General features: G+C 39.1%; 1 pseudogene; it reads left to right on the top strand.

Annotated features, from left to right (window-relative positions):
* Positions 1-2,234: 2,234 nt before the first annotated feature.
* LOC139183967 (olfactory receptor 7A17-like) lies at positions 2,235-3,170 on the top strand (annotated as a pseudogene).
* Positions 3,171-11,194: the final 8,024 nt, after the last annotated feature.

Genomic DNA, 11,194 nt, shown 5'->3' with positions numbered 1-11,194 from the left:
GCTTGTATGGTGAGATTATACTTAGCTTCAGAAGAATCTACAAAACTGTCCTCCTAAATGGTACGCTGTTTTTTAATCCTACTAGCAAAGTATGAGCGTTTGTGTTGCTCCAATTACTTGTCAGCAATTGGTATGTCAAGTTTTTGTTTTGTTTTGAGCCATTCTAATTTGTATATTTTGGTATCTCATTGTTGTAGATTCTAATTATCTAAATGATAAATGATGCTGTGCATTTCCCCAGAAACTTTCTTGCCGTCAGTGTTTCTTCTCTGGTGAGATGTCTTTGCGTTCATGGTGTGATGTCACTTTAGTCGTGTCTGACTCTGCAACTCCATGGACTGTAGGTTGTCAGACTCCTCTGTCCATGGGGTTCTGCAGGCAAGAACACTGGAATGGGTTGCCATGCCCTCCTCCAGGGGATCGTCCTGACCCAGGGATCAAACCCCCATTTGTCTCCTGTGTTGGCAGGAGGGCTCTTTACCACTAAAGCCACCTGGGAAGCCCTTCAGACCTTTAGCCCATTTTTAAACTGAGTTATTTGATTCTTTGGTGAATTTAAGAGTTCTATGTATTTTGGGGATACAAGTCCTTTATTAGATACATGTTTTTCATGTACTTTTTCAAAGACTGTGGTTTAATCTATTATTTCTCTTAACAATGCCTTTTGTAAAGCAGAAGGTTTTTTGTTTTTATTTTAATGAAATACAACTTATTTTTTCATGAATTATTATTTTTGTGCTGTATCTAAAAGCTCCTTGTGAAACCTAAGACACTCTAGATTTCCCTCAGTGATTTCTTCTAGAAGACTTAAGTTTTTTTGTTTTTAGTATATGATATCTTTTGAGATAATTTTTTTGAATGGTCTTTGTGATACTTTCTCACCAACAAGTAGGATCTTAGTGGTTTTGTGTCGCATGTTCTCTACCAAACTGAAGTTCCTATTCTCAATCTACTGATTTTTTTTTTTTTTTAATGAATGTTTGTTGGATTTTGTCAACTGCTCTTTCTACATCTGTTGATATAATTTCTCTTCATTAGCTTCTTAACATGGTTGATTACATTGATTTTATTTTTTTCATTTTAGTATTTTAAAAGTTAACATGAGATTATTAACAAAATTTAAAGTTAAATGAAATGTTAACTGAAGGAAAGAATAGATTACATTTATTTTCAGATTTTGAACCTGTCCTGCATACCTGGAATAAATTCTTCTTTGTCTTGGTGTAAAATTCTCTCTATTGCTTGTTTTGATTTGCTAATATTTTGCTGAAGACTTTTGTACATATATTTGTGAATTATATTTTTTCATAGTTTTCTTTTCCTGTAGTATGCTGTCCTAGTTTTCTGTTAGTTAAGGCTGGCTTTACAGAATGAGTTAGGAAATATTCTAACTGCTTCTACTTTCTGGAAATATGATAGGGAATGGAAATAATTTCTTTCTGAAGTTCTTGTTAGAATTCACTATCATTTCAGCAATATTTAAAAAATAACTGTTTTACCTATCAAAACATTTCCCCAGGTCACTGGATTTTGAAAAACAAAAGCTTTAAAATGTTTTGTTTTATTTCTATCAGTTTTTCTATATGTATTTAAAATTATTTATTGGTCTTTATACAAATAAATAGTAGTGGGAGGATAAACGGTAGTGTGAGGTTATGAATCATTTTAGGTCATAAAGATTGAAAATATTTATCTAGTTGGGTATTCATATTATTATTATTGGGGGCATTCAGGGAGCTATAAGACAGATGTACAATACTGCTATCACCCAAAGAAGGTGATTCCCCATCACTTCTTTTTTCAGTGGAATACAGTCTTTTGTTTCTTTTCCTCCCTTTTTGTCTATTTCATTTCTCTCTCCTTCTCTGTATTTTCTACCTCTTTTCATGCACATAGAAGAAGACTTGTAAAGTTCCCTGCTTAATGTCTGGCTCATTCTTGAGATCCCTAGACATGGCTACCCCATTAGGATACTTGAGCTAAAAACTGGAATTCTCAGAGGAAAGCAAACTAATAGATTTATCCTATGGAAGACTTCTGCTGACCCTATCAACTCTGCTTCAAATGCAGGCAGACTAAGTGACACCATAGTGCATTGTTTGAATGTGCCAAAGTTTACATATCCATTCACCTACTGAAAAACATCTTGCTTCCTTCTCTGTTAATATCTCGATGGCTTCTTTTAGCTAAATTTGCATTGTTCCTGTTTCTATTTCTGCAGTTTCACTGGCTACATGAAACCAGGAAACCAAACTCATATTTCAGAGTTAATCTTCCTGGGACTCTCAGAAGAGGTATTATTGCAGCCTCTCCTCTTTTGGCTCTTCCTGTTCATGTACCTGGTCACTTTCATTGGGAATCTTCTCATCATCTTGTCCATTATCACTGACACCCTCCTCCACACACCCATGTACTTCTTTCTCTTCAATATTATCTTTTCCAGACATCTGTTTCATCTGTAACACCATCCCAAAGATGCTGTGGAACATCCAGACTCAGAGTCAAGTTATCACCTATGAAGGCTGCATCGTACAGATGTATTTTTTCATGCTTTTTGGGATATTAGACAACATCCTCTTGACTGTGATGGCTTATGACCAGTTTGTAGCTATATGTCACCCATTGCAGTATATGATCATCATGAACCCGAAGTTTTGTGACTTCCTGATTCTGACATCCTGGTTAGTGAGTTTTCTCGACTCTCTGTTACATGGTTTAATGATTTTGTGACTCTCTGTTTGCACAAAATTGGAAATTCACCATTTTTTTTGGCGAACTTTATGGGGTGGTTCAGCTTGTTTGTTCTGACACTGTACTTAATGATTTGATGATGTATTTTGCAAGTGGAGTTCTGGTTATTGTATCCTGGTATCCTTTTCTGTTACTCTAAGATTGTATCCTCCATTTTGAAAATTTCATCCATGAGAGGCAAGTATAAAGCATTTTCCACATGTGTGTCTCACCTATCAACTGTCTCCTTGTCCTATGGTACAAGCCATGGGGTGTATGTTAGCTCTGCTGACACACAAAACTCCGAGGCAACTGCAATAGCCTCAGTGATGTACACTGTGGTCATACCCATGCTGAACCCTTTTATCTACATTCTTAAAAACAAAGACATAAAGCAAGCCCTTAAAACACTCTTCAGTAGAGAAACATTCTCAGTATAAGGGAAATATTTGTCTGAAGATAGAGACTTTTTCATGAGTAACAGTTCTCAAAACCCTAAAAGATCTAAATCATGATTAATATTATCAGTGACCAGAAAGACAATCTGAAATTTAAGTTATTTAAAGAGTTCAGTTTCTTTCATTTTTCATATAAGTAACGGCTTCTTCCTGTACTTTCTCTAAAAATTTCATCTCTTATTATATTCTCTGGGTTCAGTGTGGGAAATAGAATCTACCACATAAGTTTTCAGAAGTATATAATACAGAAAATTTAATGCTAAAATAGTATAGGACTCGCTGGAGAAATCATCGTGTAATGCTTTCTCTACCAGATGAAAGCAACTGTCCTTCATACGATCTTCTGTTGATGACAAGTCATTTGACATATCAGAGGCTGTACACTAATGGCCAGGGTTTCTGTTAATCCAATTTGTGACTATATCACATCCACAACAGGAGCAATTGGAGTCACCATCTGATGAAGTTTACAATAATCTGTATGTACTTTCCTACAATGACTGACAGGTAGATTGCAGCTTTGTGAGAGACCAGGGCTCAGAGAACCCAACTAAGCTATGTCCAGATTCTTGACTCACAGAAACTTTAAGATAATTGATGTGTGTACATTTTCTAAGTTTTATGGGAGAATCTGTTACACAAAAATATGAATAAATAATACAGAGGTGTGGAAAACTAGTATAATTTTTATACATTTACATAAGATGACAAAAAGAACCAACCCTTTCAAAAAAATTGGTTATTTCTTATAAAAGTATACATATTTACAGGGTATGTGTGCCTGCTTAGTCATTCAGTCATGCCTAACTCTTTGCAACCCAATGGACTTTAGTCCTCCAGGGTCCTCTCTCCCTGGTGAGAGGTGAAATATTTACTGCTGCACCACCTGGGAAGGCCACATATTTATATGTAGGACTCAGCAATTCTGCTCCTAGGTTTTCATTTAACGTAAATGAAAACATGTCCACACAAAGACTTGGTCACAAATGTTTATATCAAGTTTATTCATAATAGATAAAATGGAAGAAAAACTGAAATAGCCATTGATACATAATTATAAAAAATTGTATATTCAAATGATGAAATCTACTAAGCAATAAAAATAACCCAACTATAGATACAAAGTGAAGTCACTCAGTCGTGTCTGACTCTGTGCAACCCCATGGACTGTAGCCCACCAGGCTTCTCCATCCGTGGGATTCTCCAGGCAAGGGTACTGGAGTGGGTTGCCATTTCCTTCTCCAAGGGACCTTCCTGACCCAGGAATCGAACCTGGGACTTTCTCATTGTAGGCAGACACTTTACCATCTGAGCCACCAGGGAAATATAAACAACAATTTAAATGAATTTAAAAAAATCTATTTTGAATGGATAATGCCTCAAACTTCACATAAGAGAAGCAATTTCTATGAAGGTATACAATAATCAAAATCAATGTTAAGGTGATTGGAATAAGATCAGTGGTGCCTGTGCCAAAGTGGGGGCTTAGCACATACTAACTACAAAACCATGAGGGACTTTTCAGAGGAGATGGAAATCTACATTGTTTATACATGTATTTGTGAAGACATTGCTTTAAAAATATTTTTGAAAGACTGTTTCAAGGGTGACAAGTGAAAACAACATGTATCCTGAAAGGTCTTCTCTGAGCGCCAGCCAGACTTAAAGCATTTTCACTAGAGTAGATTTGTTTCCTCTTGTTACCTATTTCAGTAGCACATGATGGAAGAAATCACATCCTTAAAGAATTGTCTTAAAGCCTGGAGGAAGTCTAAACTTGGACCCTGTGTAAAACCAACATTTTACCCATGCCTTCAGACCCACAGACTGGCCAGGGAGAGATGATTTACATAGATGACATTCTACTATAGGAGACAATTCTTCCTGAAGTGTAACTCTGAGAAAACAAAGAAACCTTCTCCCAGGAGTCAGAACCACAATCAGGGCACACAGGACTTTACTGCCTTACACCATAATATCACATCAAAGGACAGGGACTAATATGGAAACATACTTTGCTGAGAAATTGAAGAACACTTTGGGGATTTGTCTAAGGGAGATTGCTCAGTCATTCATCAAGTGGTTGCTACACATTGCATTCGTCAGCTTGGGATGCTGTAACAAACACAAAAGACTGGACAGCTTAAACAACAAAATTTATTTCTCACATTTCTGGAGGATGGAAGTCTGAGATCAGGTGCCAAAATGGTTGGATTCTGATGAGAGCACTCTTCCTGGCTTGCATGTGGTTGCTTTCTTGCTGCATCTTCAAATGGCCTTTTCATGAGTATAGAAACATGGAGAGAGAGAGAGGGAGGGAGAGAGAGAAAGCTCTTTTTATTCTTATAAGGCTGCCAATCCTATTAAATTATTGACACCATGGTTGTTTGCTGATGTTTTTACATTTGTTTCAGGTTCAATGGATTTGTTAACAAAAGAAACCACTCATTACACACAAATAAACAATTTCAATTTTTAAATAAGACTATTTGACTTCAATGTACAGTCATTAAAAGAAAAGACATAGAAACAATAGAGAGAAATAACAGCACATATATCACCACATTTGGCCAACCAACAATCAGAATTAAACAGCACTGGGAATTCCCTCATTAAAAGCAACTTGGAGTCCCAGTTGGGAGAGGGTCTTGGGTGGTGTGTCCACTCCATAAGTGAGACTTAAAATTGGAATTTTGAGGTTCCCATTTATATTTCTGGGCTGCAAACTGATACCATAGTTGGTTTGTGCACAAAAAGGAGCCCTGGTTTTAATATAAACATTTCACAATGTTGTTTTATCTTGTGAGTCATAGGATTCCATTAAACTCCTTGGAAGAAAAGATATGACCAACCTAGACAGTATACTAAAAAGCAGAGACATTATTTTGCCAACAAAGGTCTGTCTAGTTAAAGCTGTGGTTTTTCCAATAGTCATGTATGAATATGAGAGTTGGACCATAAAGAAAGCTGAGCACCAAAGAATTGTTGCTTTTGAACTATAGTGTTGGATAAGACTCTTGAGAGTCCCTTGGACTGCAAGGAGATCCAACCAGTCAACCCTAAAGGAAATTCAGTCCTGAACATTCATTGGAAGGACTGATGCTGAAGCTGAAACTTCAATACTTTTGCCACCTTATTTGAAAAGATCCCAAAGCTGGGAAAGATTGGAGGCAGGAGGAGAAGGGGACGACAGAGGATCAGATGGTTGGATGGCATCACCAACTATAAGTAAGCTCCGGGAGTTGGTGATGGACAGGGAAGTTTGGTGTGCTGCAGTCCCTGGGGTCGCAAAAAGTCAGACACGACTGAACGACTGAACTGACTGATTGAAATGCTGAGTGGTTGATCAGACCCCCAGGGGCTAAAAAATTCCATGACCCACTCTATTTCTTATCTAAACTGCTGCCAGACTAGCTGTGCATGTGGTAGGCATAGAATCTGTTAGTGTCCAGGAAGATCCAAAGCAAGGTTAGAGGCCTGCTATCCTGCCTCTGAAGCCTGAACAAATCGACCTCTATCTTAATTTCTCCAACACCTGCATCACCTCCTAGAAGCTCTATTTCTAAATACATTCATGTCACATTGGGGATTAGAGTATTCTAGTATTCTAGACCACTAGAATGTGTTGCCATATCCTTCTCCAGGGGATCTTCCCAACCCACAGATCAAACCTGTGTCTCCAGCATTGGCAGATAGATTCTTTACCACTGAGCCACCTGTGAATCCCAGACTGGGTTAGGGAATGGCATTGAATACTATAGAGTAATCACAGTCACTTATCTTTATACAAACATTTTGGATTCTTCCCTTTTGCTTCATGGGAATTTTGTAATCAAATATGTCAGACTGACAAGTTTCTACCTTGTCTTTTTTAGCTGTGCTGAATAAAATAGGAAAAGAAACATAAAAAGGATACAGCAGAGCTTCTTCCCAATGTGTACATCTTCCCTCTTCCCTTTCAACTAGTTATCACCTTGTATTATTGCTTTTGTTCTCTAGTCAGTCCTAAATAGCCCCTCCATAGAAAGACTTTTCCTCCTGTTTTATTATCCCCAACTGAATACCATCCCTCTGTGATATATTTTCACACTGGTCACATATTTCTCCCCATAGTGTAGTGTAGTGTAGAAAAACAGCACAGTGATTTGGGGATTTGTTGGCAGTATTCCACCAAATGAACATATTTGCTTAACTTCAAACTTGGCCCTTGTCATTGACTTAGAATTTCATGGTATCAATATTAAAAGTGTTACTATAACCCATTGAATGTCATATGACATATATAGTACAGGACACAATTAACTTTGGGTCTCATGGATGACTAAGTGGCAGGTTCAGTTCAGTTCAATCACTCAGTCGTGTCTGACTCTTCACAATCCCATGAATCGCAGCACGCCAGGCCTCCCTGACCATCACTAACTCCTGGAGTTCACCCAGACTCACGTCCATCAAGTCAGTGATGCCATCCAGCCATCTCATCCTCTGTCATCCCCTTCTCCTCCTGCCCCCAATCCCTCCCAGCATCAGAGTCTTTGCCAATGAGTCAGCTCTTCGCATCAGGTGGCCAAAGTACTGGAGTTTCAGCTTCAGCATCATTGCCTCCAAAGAAATCCCAGGGCTGATCTCCTTCAGAATGGACTGGTTGCATCTCCTTGCAGTCCAAGGGACTCTCAAGAGTCTTCTTCAACACCACAGTTCAAAAGCATCAATTCTTCAGTGCTCAGCCTTCTTCACAGTCCAACTCTCACATCCGTACATGACCACAGGAAAAACCATAGCCTTGACTAGATGGACCTTTGTTGGCAAAGTAATGTCTCTGCTTTTGAATATGCTATCTAGGTTGGTCATAACTTTCCTTCCAAGGAGTAAGCGTCTTTTAATTTTGTGGCTTCAGTCACCATCTTCAGTCATTTTGGAGCCCAGAAAAATAAAGTCTAACACTGTTTCCACTGTTTCCCCATGTATTTCCCATGAAGTGATGGGACCAGATGCCATGATCTTTGTTTTCTGAATGTTGAGCTTTAAGCCAACGTTTTCACTCTCCACTTTCACTTTCATCAAGAGGCTTTTGAGTTCCTCTTCACTTTCTGCCATAAGGGTGGTGTCATCTGCATATCTGAGGTTATTGATATTTCTCCCGGCAATCTTGATTCCAGCTTGTGCTTCTTCCAGCCCAGCATTTCTCATGATGTACTCTGCATATAAGTTAAATAAGCAGGGTGACAACATACAGCCTTGACATACTCCTTTTCCAATTTGGAACCAGTCTGTTGTTCCATGTCCAGTTCTAACTGTTGCTTCCTGACCTGCATACAGATTTCTCAAGTGGCATAGTAGATTGCTAATGTTCACTTGCTCTCCACTTACTGCAATTATCAGACTTACTTGTGGTGACCCCGTGAAACTGTCAATGGCAAGCATCCAATGATTGTCCTACTCAGTGGTGATGGTTTTCCTTTTTATTGGTGTGCACTATCAGTTAGTCAAAAGGGGCCTCATGGTAAATATACACAGTAACTTTCTCTTGGATCAGGTGAGATCAAGGACTTTTCTCATATGTTTGGGTCAGACTCCTAGAGCACCAGCTCAGGTGTTCAATTGCGTCCTTCAATTCTTGGAAGAAGAAATAGCATGCCATAACCACATAGATCAACTTTTAATGATATCTTGCATCTTGGAAACTACTCTGAGAAGTCCAGTGAGATAGGAGAAATGACTGAAGCTCCCATGTACACCCTAAAGGAGAAAACCTGGCACAAGCATTTGCTTTCTCTTAATGTCTTAGCAATTAAGAAACACATTCATTAGAGAAGAAAGACCAAAGAATATTGTATTTAAAGAGGCCCTATGGGAATTCACTTTCAGAAGTCCCAAAAAGTTACATAATGCTTTTCCTCAGTATAGTCAAGTCTGTCTCATCAAACTCAGGGTATGAGAAAACACAATTGTCTTGCAGAATTTTCATGAGTGGCCCCATCTCCTCACTGTTTTAGGGGAATCTTCCAATTTTGTCCATCATTCAAATTTGTCCATCATGTCCTCCCTGGATGGGAGGACATGAATGTTTCCCTGACAATATCTGGGTGAGCCACAGCATCTTCATAGGTTCTGGAAAATATGGAGTAGCACAATGGGCCACTTTCATTTGTGAATTTTTATATGAATCAATGGGGAAAACAAGATAAAAAAGTTTAATAATCAAGAGACATTTCAAAACAGATTCTTGATTTTGTGGAGGAAAGAATTTTTGAGATAAAGACAGTTTGGGGAAATGATGAGATTAGGTACAATATTGACTCACAGTCGACTGTACCCAGGAGAAAGTAGACCAATTACATTACTCTGAACATGTGTGTTGATTGCTCAGTCATGTCCAACTCTTTGTGACCCCATGGACTGTACCCTGCCAGGCTTCTCTGTCCATGAAATTCTCCAGGCAAGAATACTGGAGTGCATAGCCATTCCCTCCTCCAGGGAGTCTTCCTGACCCAGGGACTGAACTTGTGTCTCCTGCATTGCGGGCAGATTATTTACCATCTGAGCCACTAGATATCTCATAAGCAATATGGAACCAGGAAACCATACACAAGTTTCAGAATTTATGCTGCTTGGATTCTCAAAAGAGGCAGAGCTGCAGGTTCTCTTTTTGGGACTGTTCTTGATGAAAGTGAAAGAGGAGAGTGAAAACGTTGGCTTAAAGCTCAACATTCAGAAAACAAAGATCATGGCATCTGGTCCCATCACTTCATGGGAAATAGATGGGGAAACAGTGGAAACAGTGTCAGACTTTATTTTTCTGGGCTCCAAAATGACTGCAGATGGTGATTGAGGCCATGAAATTAAAAGACACTTACTCCTTGGAAGGAAAGTTATGACCAACCTAGACAGCATATTGAAAAGCAGAGACATTACTTTGTCAACAAAGGTCCATCTAGTCAAGGCTATGGTTTTTCCACTGGTCATGTATGGATGTGAGAGTTGGACTATGAAGAAAGCTGAGCACCAAAGAATTGATGCTTTTGAACTGTGGTGTTGGAGAAGACTCTTGAGAGTCCCTTGGACTGCAAGGAGATCCAACCAGTCCATTTTAAGGGAGCTCAGTCCTGGGTGTTCATTGGAAGGACTGATGTTGAAGCTGAAACTCCAGTACTTTGGCCACCTGATGCGAAGAGCTGACTCATTGGAAAAGACCCTGATGCTGGGAAAGATTGAGGGCAGGAGGAGAAGGGGATGACAGAGGATGAGATGGTTGGATGGCATCACCGACTCAGTGGACATGGGTTTGGGTGGACTCCGGGAGTTAGTGATGGTCAGGAAGGCCTGGCGTGCTGCAGTATATGGGGTCGCAAAGAATCGGACATGACTGAGCGACTGAACTGAACTAAAGGCATCCTGTAAATTGAAATCAATGTCCTCTTAAACACCATCTCTTGTTTGAATTCTGACTTCTGTATTATAAGAGTCACCTTGGAATATATGGGGCTTCCCTGGTGGCTCAGAGGTTAAAGTGTCTGCCTGCAATGTGGGAGATACGAGACTTGGCTTGTACCACTGAGGACTGATTTCAGTTCACCACACACACACACACACACACACAAGCATATGCAAACCCCTCTGCCCACACACACACCAGACCATTGCTTCCTGTGCTGTTCTTACTATACTTTTCTCATACTCAGCTTCTGTGGTTAATCTATTAATACAAGTGGGTATAACTCAATCTGACAGGATCACATCATTTCTGCAAAGAATGTAGAAATGGTAACTGAAATTCCAATTCGTACGTTTCTTATGGACAAATAAAATTGAGGATACAGATTGGCATACTCATTTTATGTCCTATATCAATGGAAACAGAAACAATCTGCTCAATAAACAGGAAAAGACAGAGAGAGAGAGAGAGAGAGAGAGAGAGAGAGAGAGAGAGAAATTGGACATGAATAAACATGAAAAGAGATCTAATAGCTCAAGCGGGTCCTGAGAAATGATGACAAAGAAAAAAAAAT

Source organism: Bos indicus, chromosome 7, assembly GCF_029378745.1.
Source record: "Bos indicus isolate NIAB-ARS_2022 breed Sahiwal x Tharparkar chromosome 7, NIAB-ARS_B.indTharparkar_mat_pri_1.0, whole genome shotgun sequence".
NCBI classification, from domain to species: domain Eukaryota; kingdom Metazoa; phylum Chordata; class Mammalia; order Artiodactyla; family Bovidae; genus Bos; species Bos indicus.
Note: the sequence above shows the minus strand (reverse complement) of the source record. Positions and strands in the feature narration are given on the sequence as shown.